Below are 15,401 nucleotides of genomic sequence, written 5' to 3'. Positions count from 1 at the left end.
TTAGTACGGGGTGGGTGTGATGTAGTCCGCTAGAGGTTGTAGCCACACGGTCGAGGGGTCGAAACCGCCCTAGTGCAAACCAAGCCTTTCATCCCTCCGAGGTCGATAAATTGGAACTAGACTCGTCTGGGAGGATAAAAATACTGACTTGATCATCGGTTGGCCCCGCAAGTCATTGTACAGGCCAACACGTGCTCCAAAATCTCAACGATTATGAATTCCAGTAAAAAGTAAAGCGTTGGCGCATCCCAAGTGGACTGATACGCCAGTGACTTCATCTTTTTATTTTTATAATTAGTACTAGGTTTGCACCTGCAGGACCATTGAATTCACTCATTTACCGTGGATCTGTATCCGATATAGTACATCGCCTGGGCTCTACCACATATCAGGTAGTACTCTAAAATCGATGCACTAGATAATCGATATTGATTCTTTCTTTAGGCCGAAGCCTACTACTGAAGATAGCTACATTGTTGACATATCATTCGTTCTGAGAAATAGACTGACATGGAAAAGAATGACAGATGACCCATAAAGGCGCTGTTTAGAGAACATATCACTGTCGATTGTTGTTGGTTGCAGTTGTCAACATCTTTTAAGGTTAACATTTCTCTCAAGGTCATTAAGTAGCTAAGAATTTGTCTGGTACCATTCTGTGTGTGTTTTGTATTAAAATAAAACTTCTCGTTTTTGCACCATAATTCCTCCAATCTTCTAGAACTTTCTGAACTTTCCCGATACCCAGCGCATCTTGAATTTTGCCATTATGAAGTACCCATTTTGTTCACCTGTGTTCTCCCATCCTGGAGGGACAAACGGACAGGCGTGAGCAGTCCGCTGTCGCCTGCGGTCGCCGTTTCGACACGAGCAGCGATCAAAGCATCGCTTCGTACGCAGGAACGCGTCTCCGAAGCACAAAGTACAGTCAGGCAGAAAAAGTGGCCACTGAAACATGACTGCTGACGCGAACAGTTTTTGTGTTTTGATCTCCGCCGATCTTCTTTTGTAGAGATACCTTTTTTTCGGGAATTTTGAAACAGTGTTTAGGCGTTTCACTTTACTTCACCTTCATTTTTGGTTTTGATCGTAGGACATTTCTTAAAGTACTGCCTAAGATTCCCTTGTTCCTCCTCTGTTCCAGTTCCTCCGAAGTGATGTAAGCGGAATGATGGATGCTCATATAATACCTTTACATCATCCCTACTTTTCTTCCTAAGTCCAGCTGTAATAGACATGTAAACAAGTGGAACGCTATGAAATATGTATGGACAGGGCTGCACTTAGAAGTCGCTACCTCTAAATTCTCAGAAAAAGTTCCAGGACAAATTCTTTCCGGGAAAAACTACGTAAAACCACTGATGGAATTATCGCAAATACCGTCGAGGACGTTTCTTTACCGTTTCCGGCGTTCCACCTAACATTACACTACCTCCCAGTTGGATCCGTTAGAGTTCGATGAACAGTGCGTAGGACATCGCAACTTCACGGTGGAAAGCATGTTGGCGCACGTACGACCTTCGAGAATTCGGCGAAAGAGTCGCGCTCACCCGGGAACACTCCACGTCGAGCAGAAATCAGAGTCCTGTGATTTTCGATGATCCTCCTACCACACATTGCCCCAAACGTTTCGTGATTTCAGCTCCAAATTTCTGAAATTTCACTTCGTTTTTATTTTCAAAACATCCTAACTCTCATCTGTCATCCTGTCGCTTCCTACTTTGTTTTCATCAAAGATAGGCAATCAATTTGTGACCGCCGTTCGTTTTTTTATTCGTTTTCTATTTTCGCTGACTCCCCGCAGTTTTGCCGTGAAAACATGTTCTCTCTCACGTGAAAATAAAAGTATTTCTTTGATGTTCCGGTTGGCCATTCATTTATTGTGCAGGCAGCGTGAACCTCTTCGATTCCGTATTGGAATCAACTTTTTTAGCGAATTCTGAGCGGATTCATCCTTTGGTTTCTAAGTGTGCCATTAGAATCACGCAACTTTTTTATTTTTTACGAGCTAGTTTCAACGTGAGGGAAATCGAAATTCTACAGTATTCTCGGATTTTTCCGAATATTTGATCTAGACCGAAGTTCAACACTAAGAAAAACTCTAAAAGAGAGATTCAAGTTGGAAAGAATGGAGCGAAAATACAAAACAAAACCCAAACGTAATTGTCGTTATCAAACTAAGGGTCTTGGAGAATCAAAAATGTTTTCACTTTTCCATTTCGTTATTTCGTCTCTGGGTAGTTGAAATCCTTTTCTCCTTCACTGATCAACGTCTGGCCACTGTGTTGAGTTCTGGAAAATAGGGTGTAATACCTGTGAGTCATTCAAAAACTGTGGAAGAGCATATGGGATGCGATTGTTCCTTCTTGATTTTGCGCGGAGGCTATGGCACACGTGCCAGATCACTGGAGTTCACCAGCGCTCACAAGTGCATCCATCGACGATTCCGAGTGCAGACGATAAGGCTGCCGTCAAACGTTTTCTGACCACTACGCGATTTTGATACACATCTCCTTTACTTTTACATTTTTACCATTATAGTTTTGTTCACCATAGCGCTGCCTACGTCAGCAATGCTAACTTGCGCATGAGAATTTTTGTTTCATCTTTTTTTTCCTCTTCTAACACTTGTTCCGTACACGTAAATGAAAATTTCTGTACATGAATTACTCGATACGTAAACTAGTGTAGAAGACAGGTGTTTGGACAACTTCTGGAGGCGTCAAAATGGAGCGACGCAGAGATATTCTTCAGATTTTCAAAAATTTTCTAAACTTCTACAATTAAGTCTTGTTTTCCTTTCACTACTCCAATTTTTCAGTTTCGATATCTGTTTTCTAGCATCATTTTTTTCCTGACGCTTCGAACGGCGTCTTTGAAAAATCTAGAAATTGGGTACTTCCTGGAAACCACAACCTCTTTTAGTTCCTTTCGTCAACGGTCGGCTTGCGTGAAGTTTTCGTAGAAGGTTAAGGGCTTCTGAAGGAATAACGTTTCGATCTCTAATCTGAGCTTCTGAATTTTTTGCAGTTGTCTCGTCTCATACTGCATTTTTGGGGAGATTATTAAAAGCTAATAAATAAAACTGTGATGCGATTCACAAATTTTGTGAGGACAGTTTTCCAGCGGTTCCTCTTCGCCGCAGCAATCACCGGATCACATGCAATAGTTTCATTTTTATGAAATGCCTCAATATATCCTCTCGTTCTCTGCACTCCTAAAACACACTCTAATTCTGATGAAACTCAAATTTAATCTGACTTTTTGTTTCCTAGTTTAATTTAATTTAACTTCTTATGCGGTTAGAACACCTTTCGCACTCTTTTGAATTTCGGAATTTATTTAAGAAGATGAATAAATAAGCAAAGGCTGATATCTGCTGCACATTTTCCTCTCCTCTTTCTTCCACTTCCACTCAGTTCAGTTCACTGCACAGCTCCGAATGAGCAGACTCCTTAAGACTGTTGTTAGTTGCACGTTTGACGTAATACAGTCCGACGTAAAACGATACAGATAGGATTACTTACCGGAAAAAAAGTGGAGAACAAAGGGGAAACGTACTCGAAAGTACACATCAAGTGGTTTGGGTTCGATAAAAAAAACTATTTTTTGTTTTGCAAAAACATGGTTTATTAATCGGAAAACTTTTGTTAATGTGAGATAATTCCTAGAGACGGTAGTAATGTTACCGAAAATAGTGTAGATTTTCGTAACTTATTCATCTGCTTACTAGTTTTGGCTAATTGTTTATTTTTGTCAGCCTATTTTTCATATCTCAATTCAGTAGCTTATTATATTTATTCGCAAAATGTCATTATGGATTCTTGATTTGTTTATGTCGCAAACAATTGCAAGTTCAGCTCAACGAAATTATCTGAGCTCGTCGAATCTGTGCATTCCCTGCATTATTTTATTTCGGAACCTTTTTCTCCATTGGACCGAAAAACTCTCTTTGATCTCTCAACAGCTAGAATGAGTTTTTTTTATATTTAGCCTAAATGCAAGTGCTATAAAATAAGAATTGTGAATGCATTGCTTTTGACGATAATTCCCTAGTACCATCACACGTTTCGTGCGTCCTTGGAATTCCTCAGTGCTCCATTTCTGTGTTATTTGAACATTTCTCTGTTTTAATCTACTTAATTTCCGGTCACAGTTCGTCTTCGAGAGATGAGCGCTTTTCCAGCTGACGTCAATGAGGTACCAATGGTGGGTGTTTGGCTCGTTCTATCTTTTGCCATGGTTTTGATAGAAATTCTTACAGTTTCTCGTCAGCACGCTAGAGTTTATGAATTTGATGCTTCTTAGTCTACCTTTTTCTGTAAATGTGGCCACTTTCATAAAACGTAGGTCCTCTCTATAAATAATTATTCCAGCTCCTGGAATAATTTTTGAAAAGTAGGAAAATATAATATTTGGCATATTTTTCGAAGCCGTATTATTATACAATTTTTCCCCCACCTGGGGGAATAAAAGTTTCTAGGGTATTCCAAGTTTTGTACCAATTCGAACTACATTAGAGCAAATAAATACAAACACTGAACTCTTTAAAGACCACGGAAAAAGCTCGGAAAAAAAACTAACTGACAAAATAGGATTTGGCACGTGAATTATGTAGGATATGGACGAGTTCGCAACACTATCCTTGTTCTTCTATTCACTTCTGACATCCTTGAAAGGGAAATTGACTTAGGACATCGATATTTAATTCTGCCCAGTGCTTCTCTTAACTACGTTGTATCGATATCTGGGGGAGAAATCTGAACGAGGAGAGGAAGTGGAACTTTTTTGCAAGAGCTTTACGACAAAATCAACTTGGTTTTCGACTTCAGTTATTAGGACTGAAAGTGACAAGATTGACTGATTTGAGAAAAAAAAAACGGATAATGAAAAAGAGAATGATATTATTAAGATTGCTACCCTTCAAAACTTTTGTCTTTTGTCACCAAATAGTGTTGTAATGTTTACATATACATATAACTACATAGCATTGCTATATCATCGTATAGCCACTATCGCCGTTTCCAACTCCCTTTATTTAAAGGCATTACCTCACGAATCTGAGGTGGTACGGATTTCAGGTGGAATATTCGTATACGGGATCGTAGATTATGGAGAGGGGTGTGATTCCGTCCATTTCCTCTTAATTTCCCTAAAAACGGCCCGGAGGATGCGGCGCCGGACAAGGCTGGCGCTCTCCAGTTGAACTCTTTGTAGAAAATAGTGCGCCGGAATGCTCGAAGCCGTATCTTCCGGGCCGTTTTCTGCGGCAATTAGGGTGAAATGAAGGGAATCACCTTCCTCCTCATTATCTGCGACCCCGTATACGAATACTCCACCAAAAATCCGTACCACTCCCTGCCTTTAATCGATGCCTTTAATCCTCGACACGGGCAATACATAAAGGCGGAAGGTTTGATACTTCCTAGAGTGGAAATTTTTGTAAAATAGCAAAAAAAAAGCTGAGAACTCCACTGACACCGACACAAGCACTCAACATTTAGTTTTCCTAGTTTTCACCCATCTACACACACGTAAATTTAATGCTCGACAGTAACAATGAACGGTCAAGTTTGCTCAACCGATGTGACTTTTTTGATGTTGAAAACATGAAATTATCAGGGCTCGCATGAACTTAGTTTTGTTTTCCTTATCGTCGTTGAAATATTACAGGTGTAGGCGGCTAAAAAAAATACTTTCAAAAGTTTGTTTATTGAAATTCACAGCGTAAATGCACTGTGTTTTGCTCCTTCTATCTTTCTTTCTGGTTCAAAATCTGATCTCATTCCTGAGATCACCGCATAGAGCATTGCACTGTGTTGAGTGTGATTGGGTGACCCATAGATCACCGGCAGTTCTTTCAAGCTGCAAAACATCATTGAACTATCTGTTTGATACAAATGAAATATTAATGCGAAAAAATTTACTTTCTATGTCACAGTTATACCGTATGCTGTCATGGTACATGTACAAGAATTTCGTCCAAGCTGCTGTCATTTCCATAATGTTCGTAAGCTTCTCCTAATGCTCGTAAGACTTGAAAAATCTCCTCATTCTCATTTCCCTTCGACTCATAACTTTTCCTTTCCGTCTACTCATATTTTAAGCCAACAAGACGTTCTCTTTCCGTGATTTTTTTTTTTGAAGAATCTACACCTAAGACGGATTCGAGAATTTAGAACCTAATAAATGTTCAAGTCAATTATATTTTCGTAGTTGTTCACATCACTGATCAGCTCATTTACTTGGTTTCGTTTTTTTTTTCCCCGAAATAGTCTTTGTTTTAATATTCTTCGCTTTTTCTCCCCTTCTGTCTTGATTAATTTGCATTCCAAACGAGTTGTCCTTGAAAATTTTACTGTTCAGTGTTACCTCAAACAATCAATCATCACCAATCTGCTACTGCAGCGTTCCGTGGAAATCATGCAGAAAATATTCTTCTCCGTTGAAATTTTCACCTTCTTCCACATTTTAAAAGCGTCACTGGATTTGTACTCTTTTTAGGGAATTATTGAAGATTCGTTGATGTTTTGGAATAGGTACTAGTTACTTATTTAAGCGCATAGTGAAAAGTCAGTTCAGTGGAATATTTTTTTTTATTATTGAAATTATTAATTATTGAAAGGTGCCGTTACTACACCCTCTTTTAAACATTGCCCAGTCCAGAGAGAATGCAGTATGTACGATGTAATATACACGCTACTAATTCATACCAAAATAGACCCGTATGTGCACGGAAATACGCCATACGGATAGAAGAAATCCTCGCCGAACGTAAACATTCGGTCAGAATTGCGTAGTTGCGGCGGATCGTGGCAGTTCTTCCCCTGAACCATACTGGAAGCCCATAGACGCGCCTCCAGTATGGTTCAGGAGAAGGACCTGTTTGTTCACTTGTTTATTTGCTTGTTTATTGGTGCCAACATATGGAAAAAAACAACTTATCGATGGTTCAATCCATCCCAAACTTTTATCAAACATATTTTCAACTAGTATCACCAAAAAATTCCGGTGATTGTTCGAAACGGATTTGATGCATACAAATTCGTGTTTCGAAAAAAAAACTTGATTTAAGTATAACAAAGACTACTTGCAATTGTCTCCACCTTGTACCTTTGCACGTAAGTGCATTTCGAAGCAAATATTTGCCGTATTGGGAATAGATAGGAATTCGCCAATCGAAACTACGCGTATTTTTTCTCCGCAGCTAAATATATTCTATGTTTAATTCTGCTTGAGCTTGACCTCGTAAATCTCTCGTTCTTATTTTAAGCACATTTTTTTTTCTTAAACAAAACTGCTATTGGCATATTTCTTCAAGGAATTTTTTTTATTTAGCCTCTTTTTATTCCCTCTTCATTTTTCCTGTTTCTCCTCAGAACGTTCTTTTTCCTCTAAGCAAGCACTCACCCTAGCCGACTAATCGCTGAAAACTGCTGATCTATTTTCAGGATAAATTCCCTGAAGTTGATTGCTGAAAAAGTGCAATCAAAAAGTGTTAAAATGTCAATCGACAGCCGTACGCTGAGCGCAGCGTTGCCGTTGTTTGAATAGGAAAAGCATTGCGGATTCGTATCGATCGTTCGTTCATCCGTTCGGTCTTCCGCATTCGAATTCGTGCGCCCACAAAGGTCGTAGCCGGACGTAGTTTTCGTTGTCGTAAAGGGCTCGGCAGTGAGCTCAGTGGTTTTGTTTGTCCTCACTCTTTTCGTTCGACGTCAATCGTTTCGCAGTTTCCTCGTAAACGTGGACAACACCTAAACTTACATCATCTTTTCACTCCGGTCTACCGTCATTCATACGGTGGTTTTGTCTCCTTGGAAGTGCCCGTGAACGTAAGAAAGAATCTCTCGATTAATTTTATATCACGAATGTTGAAAGAATCGTGTACGTCTTTCGGGAGGCTCACTTGACCAGTCCAGTGGTCAGTCGGTCTCACAGATCATACTAAGACTTCATTGAACTGCAACCACCGAAATGGAGATCACTCTACAGTTTCATTCTTCATTTTCTTCATTCTTTTTAAGATCTTTTTTTGTTTTTCAGGACACACCACGTTTTCAAATGTTCAGCTCAGTGTTTTTTTTTATAGTTTCAATTCAGTAACACTTCGACATGAATCAGTTTGACAAAAAGTTCTAGCATCTTCTTGCCCTTCGTTCAGGGAAAATTCTAGAGCTCCTTCTTCCTGGAAAAACAAATTTAGGGTCGTTTTCTAGAATTTCTACTATATCTAGTGTTGATTCGAAACTTGTCACTCAAAATAATTTTGTTCAACCTGCACTATTTCTCTTATTAATTTTTATTCTTATTTCCTTCAGCCATTCTAGAACACACTCCGAACACCGGATATTTCGTCGCATGACAGAGCAATGATTCGTAGTATGAACGCAATATGCAACCATCAGAAAATAAATCCTCAAACGTTCTTCCAAGATCAAAATAAAGTTTTGATAAGCACCATTAAGTGGGTACCTTGTGGAATGAACAATGACTAAATCTGAATTGCCTCTTGGGTAAATTTCTACTAGAAAACTACTGTATTTCGCCTCTGCAACAATCACTACTTATTTTAGAAATGGAATAAAACAGCAAAGATGTCTAATTTTTTAAATCTTTTTTCCCGATAGATTGCGAACGGGTTCTGGACGAACCCACGTAGTTTTTATCGCATTTCTTCACTGAATTTCGAGGCATCACGAGCATAGGACAGGAACACAGCACTGCTAATCCGAGTGAGTAGTGGCTCAACTTCAATATAATTTCCTTCATTTTCTCTTGTTCCTCCAATCAGAAGTGATCGATCGGATCAACCTGAACAAACTTGTGCCGTGCACGAACACTTTCTTTGAGGCTCCTATTTACTATTTTTTCGAGCGAACTCTGCCTGTCTTATACTCTTCCGGAACTCTCTTCCGCTCTGTTCCTCAACCCCCGTCACCTCAACACGTGATCAGTAGCGAACGAATGCACATGTATTTCACAAGAATCCCACTTTTCAATTCACAGCTGCATTGCTCGACGTCGTCATTGTGGAATACAATACACTACAAGAGATATTTGATCTCAATATTTGCCTGCCTTCTGCTAATGAAAAGTTTCAAATTTCAGCGAATTCAAATATTTTCGAGGATTACAGCCTCGATTGAGTGCTTGATGTGCGAAAAAATCGGGTAGTCGGCGATCCTAGGTTGATCGCAATTTCACATCCGCTCGCTGCTCTCCATCTACCTTCACCTCATTCACGCTTATTCGTTTCAACTTCAGTTCTTACCTATCTCCAGTCCCCGATCAATGACTGGAAGGAACTGCAGGCGAATGCCTGAGACATAAAACAATGGCCGTTATTTGGGTTGCGATGGTGAAGCGCCGTTGGTTATAGGTTCGACTGTGGGTGCACGATCGAAGCCACTCTGCTGTCAATCGACCCTTTCTTACCTACGGGGTAAAAAATTGGTGCACTGTCCGAGGAAACAAGGCTGACCCGGTGCGCCTCCACATGTCATTGCAAGGTTGCGCACGCATTCATAAATCTCAAACGGTTCTGATCCGGAATCCAAGTCGAACACGTAGGCAGATAAAGGTTGATCAACGCCGCGCACTCTGTCCACTTCTTTTGATTATAATTTCCATAAATTGTTCTGTATTCTCCACCTTCCTTATTTTTCAAAACAACGATGAACAAAATTTTCTCTAAAATCTTGAACATAAGTTATAATTCCTCTTCCATCTTTCTGGTAGAATTCGAATGCAATTCAACTCCAATATCTTCTAAAATTCACCTGCCCTCCTCACACAAAAAAAATATTCCTTTAGTACTGTTAAAAAACAGCGTTATTCATGACACACATTTACCGGAATTCATAACCGTACTTGGAAATATTTTGAGAAATGATGATTCAACAGTACATGGACAAATTTTAACATTTCCAGGTGATTTTCTCGGATTTGGCTTATCAGGCGAGTTCTCAGACTCCTGTTGTACGAGATTTTTTCAGAATATGCAGAACATCTCACTTTCTCACGCAATCATCAGAGGCAGCTCATTACGCGCCTTAAAGGGAGCTTCTCGCGAATCTGACGTGGTGATCCACGGAAAAAGCTAGAGATTGTGTTGAAGATTCGGGAAATTGGGGTGGCAGCGCTCTTCTCCCTAATCGTCGTAAAGGCAAAAAAAACGCAGTGAAAAACTCCATTTTATACGACAATTTCAGTTGCAAAGCGCAGCCTTATGAACGTGCCGCATCCACCTGCGAGCGGTCGAAGGCCAGTGAGCTCGCCTTGACTGTCTATTCAAGTAAAATCATCGAACAGGCAGCTGAGAGAACCGGAGCATACATAAATAGGAGGGTCTTAACGTACCTCGGAGGATACCTAATCGCATGATAACGACTCCAATTGCTATTTGAAAATTCATGGAAATATCGAAAATTTCTGTTTCATAGTGACTTCTTTGCACAAATGCAGGGGGCTTCTGCATTCAGCTTCGGAAATGGATTGCGACGACGACGTGAAGCCAGTTATGATTGGGTTTTTCCTAACTAAAAATTCCGAAGGTGCAAATATAATCGGTGATCTACAAAATGGGTGTGGAATCAGTCCTCGCATAATAGCAACGGACAGAAAGCGACCTCATTTCGGGATTTAGATTCCCAGATTTCTTTAGCGACGGTGATAATCGACGAAGAGTACGTAGGTCAGAAGACGAAACACTGAAAAGTCTGCTTGTCCTGGTCATCTTCCAGTTCTCCTCCTTTTACTTATGTCAAAATCGAATGATACAAGGCTGATCCGTTTTCTTTTGAGGTGAATGCTTCTTGTCTATTCAACCAACTGGACGAAGGAGTCATTATATTCATGCGAGATGTGCTTGTGACTCCAGCAACATTTTAGAGGATTTTAACCTTTCAATCAAGTTTTCCTACTCAGAATATTGTATTCGCGTGTGTTGTGGTCTGAAAAGAATATTATACAAACCTCACTTTGATATCCCATAGAATGCACATAAATTTCTCCTCAAATAATTGTAGACTTGTGAGTTTCCTCTCTTTGATCATTTTTGAAGGCATCACCCCACGAATCTGAGGTGACACGGATTTCAGGTGGAATATTCTTATACGGGATAGTAGATTATGGAGAGGGGGTGATTCCGTTCATTTCTTCTTAATTGCCGTAAAAAAAAGGTCTGGAGCGGCGGGCTGACGCGCTCCAATCGAACTCGTTGTGGAAAATAACGCGCCGGATCGCTCGAAGTCGTATCATCCGGGCCGTTTTTTGCGGTAATCAGGGGGAATGGACGGAATCACCTTTTTCTCCATAATCTATGATCCCGTATACGGACACTCCACCTGAAATCCGTACCACCTCAGATTCGTGGGGGTGATCCCCTTAAGTAATGCGACATGGCCTTCAAATGCAGATCTGTGTATAAGTACATATTCTTCTCTTTTTTGCTTTAATCTTATGTTATCTTTCCACCCACTCTGATGTTTCATTGCGGTTCACTTCTTTTATCCCAATTTTTTAAAAAATATTCTAACGAAAAAACTTCAATTCGATACCTCTGTATTCCTGAAACATTGGAATTCATGTTCTTTTTTTAGGTGATCACCTCGCTTTTTTAAGATCAGCTGAACATTACGTGTAAATATATCGAGGTCAGTGATTTGTGCGGCACTGCTGATTACCATTACATGGGCGAGAAGGATCATTTTCACTTCTCCTCCTAGGTTCTCTCCCTGTATTATCAACGTTTTCTCGTATAGGTTCTCGTGTAGGAACTAGTATTTTGCGATGTACATAACTGTGATCACCTTTCTTTTTGACAACTCTTAAAACAATTGCATTTTTAGCATTATTTTTAGAGCCAAAAGAAAACAAATGGTAGCCAGTAATTATTTCAAATAATATGCCCTTTATTATTTTCTAAAAAAAAGTTCCTCAAGCTTCTCGAACGCAGGCGTCGCTTTCTTTCACTCAAATCTTTGTTCAAAAAGGTTGGTAATCAATGTGGAGCATGTCAGTAGTACGCACAACAAGTCTGTTATATTCTCCAGCTTTTCAGTAAAAAAAAATCCATTTTAAACTCATCTGCCTTCAGTTTTTTCACAACCATTTTCCCGCGGCAACACGCAGATGAAAGTATCCATTTTGTGGCAAAACCAGCTGGTTTCCTTTAACGTTCCTGTTTGTATTCGTCTGCAACTATTCAAATAGCACGCAGTTTCCGGACAACACAATTCATCGATAATTCTGGAGAGTCATCGCTGCACGGAAAGGGCCAAGAATCACTCTGAATCATTTATTGTTTGGACTTTTGCTGACACACGCTATTGAGAATCTTAGCATCGTGGTTTCGTGACCCTTGATCCTCCTCTTCCTTTTTTTCCTTCAATCATATTATTTATCCACAAAAGCTAACTACTGGGTTGGTGAATGTGTACTACTGCTCTTTTATTCGAAGGAAGCCCACACTAAAAGAGAAGGCTCAGTACTGAACGTAAAATGTCTATGTAAAGCTTATATCTAGTAGGTTGAAATGCTTCGGTTCTATTTTGCTTCGAAGTAAAAAAGGGGAAAATGTGAGGCAAAATGGCAGAACTATGTATAAGTCGAAAAAAACCAACGCATATGACCTGCTTTCCTGTCACCACAACGTGACCTCAAACTCCACTCAAAGAATGAGGTCTCTGTCCTTCCGAGAGTTCAAGGAGAGAAGATGTGATCAAAAAACTTTGGCAACACGAGCAAAAACTGACCCCATACTTGCAAATTCATTTGCGGCCTTTCAAAAGAATTTCCATAAGAAAAGGGGCGAAAAAATTACTGGGCCTGGGAAGACAACAAAAACCAACGGGAATTATCGTAAATAAATAAATAGCTTTGAGGTATTGTAGTATTTTTCATCGGGAATAAAAAATCTTCATTAGGTTGATTAAGAAGGTTTGAGAATACGTTAAAGAAAAAAGCGAAAGGACGTATTCACCAACCTTGCACTGATGGAGAAGAACGTGTCGGAAGGGTTGTTCTTCCATAAATCAAATCATAATTTGAATCTTATTCATTTTCTTCTAAAGCACCACAAAATAGAAGCGCAGTTTTAAAACACTACATTCAAGTTTTAAAACAATACATTGACATTTACACAAAGCCTTTTGCTTTAGTTTAAATCGTACTCGTAATCGTCAATTGAAAAAAAGACATTCACTGACCTAATAATTGCATACATTTTGCGCTGAAGACGCGACTTTAACGTGCTTCGATTGGAAATTGAAAGAAAGATATGCCATAAGAAACAACAACACATGCGTATTATGTGCATTACATGCACAACACTGCTGTAATTACACAAATTTCTCACATGATCCACGACACTGTGTACAGTAGGATCGTTAATTCTTCGACTTCTTTTTTTCATAACTCGTCTCAATTTGATCTTTATTATAAGTTCTGTACATTACTAGATTCATGAGCGCGAGCTCTACCGATTGAGTGTGATTTGAACTCCCAAGACCTGCCAAGGAAACACTTGGGAAAAGTTACCTGTGGGTACACATTAAGAAGGCCGAGCTGAACGTATTTTTCGAAAAGTGAAATGATAGTTACAAATTCGTAATCTACATAATATTGCGAATAATTTGACATCTCTCACAGCTGTGAGTCGACGACTCTGAAAATATTCTAGATTTAACTAAAGTGACATCTTTCAACTCCAGGAACGACCAATTATTTTCTTACAAAATCTGCAGGAAAACTATTTGTTGTAGGATGGTCTTGTCTCTTGATTTTCCAGCTCAATAGAATATTCTTTTTTTGCAGCTAAATTTGAAACTCCGGTATTTTGCATTTCTTACTCTCATTTTGGCAATTCGTAAATCGCTAACAAATTAGGTCTGTCCGCACAACACAATAGAAAGCAGTCATTGTCCTTTGAATTGCCCCGATCTTTTCTATAATGCGTCTCAGCTGCGGTCAGTTTTGAACCTGCTAAGATATGGAACTTTTCGTGTGTTTTTAGATTTTAAAGCTTATTTTTTGCGATTGATTGGAAATTCCTTCAAATATCAAGTGAATATGTTCTTCAGGAGGAAGAGATTTATTTAATGTTGTTGGTTCCAAAAAATTCTGTATCGTTCAAATTTTCATCACAAACTCCTCCAACGTGTATAGAGAGCACGCCAACCCACCGGATACCTTAGGGCACACCTCCAGCTGCGGCTGTGTTGTGATTACTGCACTTGAAAAGAATAGAATAACTACAGAGAAGAATGTTATACCCGCAGAGCAATATTCTCCAGAATTGTCTGTTTCATTCCTTTTCATTCGCTCTATTCTTTTTGTTTTAATTGCATTCTTCGCTCTTCGAAATTGAAGGAAAGTCATCAAGTCAAAGAAATAATTATGTTCAAACGAATCTTTCTACGATGACTGGAATGGAGCAAACGAGTGACGAAGAAAAATGAAGAACCACTGAACTACAAATGTAAATAGAGCTACCAAAGTGTAAATACTAAAGATTCATTATCAGAAGATTCAATTTCAAGGGTTTGCAAAGATTTTTCTTCTGACAATTTCCAAGAATAGATTAAACTATCTCGAAAGATTTCGTCTTGTAAAAAAACATTCCTCTTTGTAGTAATTCTATTCTTTTCAAATGTAGTAATTAATGTATCAATCAATGAGTCTTATTGTGTTATGCCGACAGATGGCAAACCTAATTTGTTAGCGATTTAGGAACTGCCAAAAATGAGAGTAGGAAGTGCAAAATGCCGAAGTTGTAACTTTAGCGGCAAAAAAACAGAAAATCCTGTTGAGCTGGAAATTCAAGAGACAAAATTATCCTACAACAAAAAGATTTCTTGCAGATTTGGTAAGAAAATAATTTTTAAGCAAGGTAGTGTAAGGTGATGTAAATTTTAAGGTAATGTTGGTCGTTCCTGAAGTTGAGAGATGTCACTTTAGTCAAATCTAAAAAATATTCACATTCATGGATTTATAGCTGCGAGAGATATCAAATTGTTCGCAATATTATGTAGATTACGAATTTGTAACTATCATTTCACTTTTCGAAAAATATAAAAATATGTTCACGTTGAAAATCATATGTACTTGGGCGCAATTATCTCGGACTCAGCCTTGTTAGTGTGTACCTGCAGGTAATTTTTTCAAGAAGTGTTTCTTTGAAAAAGACGCGAATCCGCGTCTTCTTCGTCTTTTTTCGAAAAACTAGCGATCCTACTGTAGTTTACAGCCGGCGAGTAACATGTGTTCCTGTTCATGAATTGCCAACGGCAGATTCGTTGATAGTGCATTTGCACTAATTTGCCTCAGGTTCCGCTGAGTTCACATTACGTGTGCACTTGTAGTCTCTGTATTTCCTCTTGAGCCACAAAGTAGTCAGT

This window comes from Necator americanus, chromosome I (assembly GCF_031761385.1).
Source record: "Necator americanus strain Aroian chromosome I, whole genome shotgun sequence".
Classification (NCBI taxonomy): domain Eukaryota; kingdom Metazoa; phylum Nematoda; class Chromadorea; order Rhabditida; family Ancylostomatidae; genus Necator; species Necator americanus.
This window is presented reverse-complemented; position numbering follows the sequence as displayed.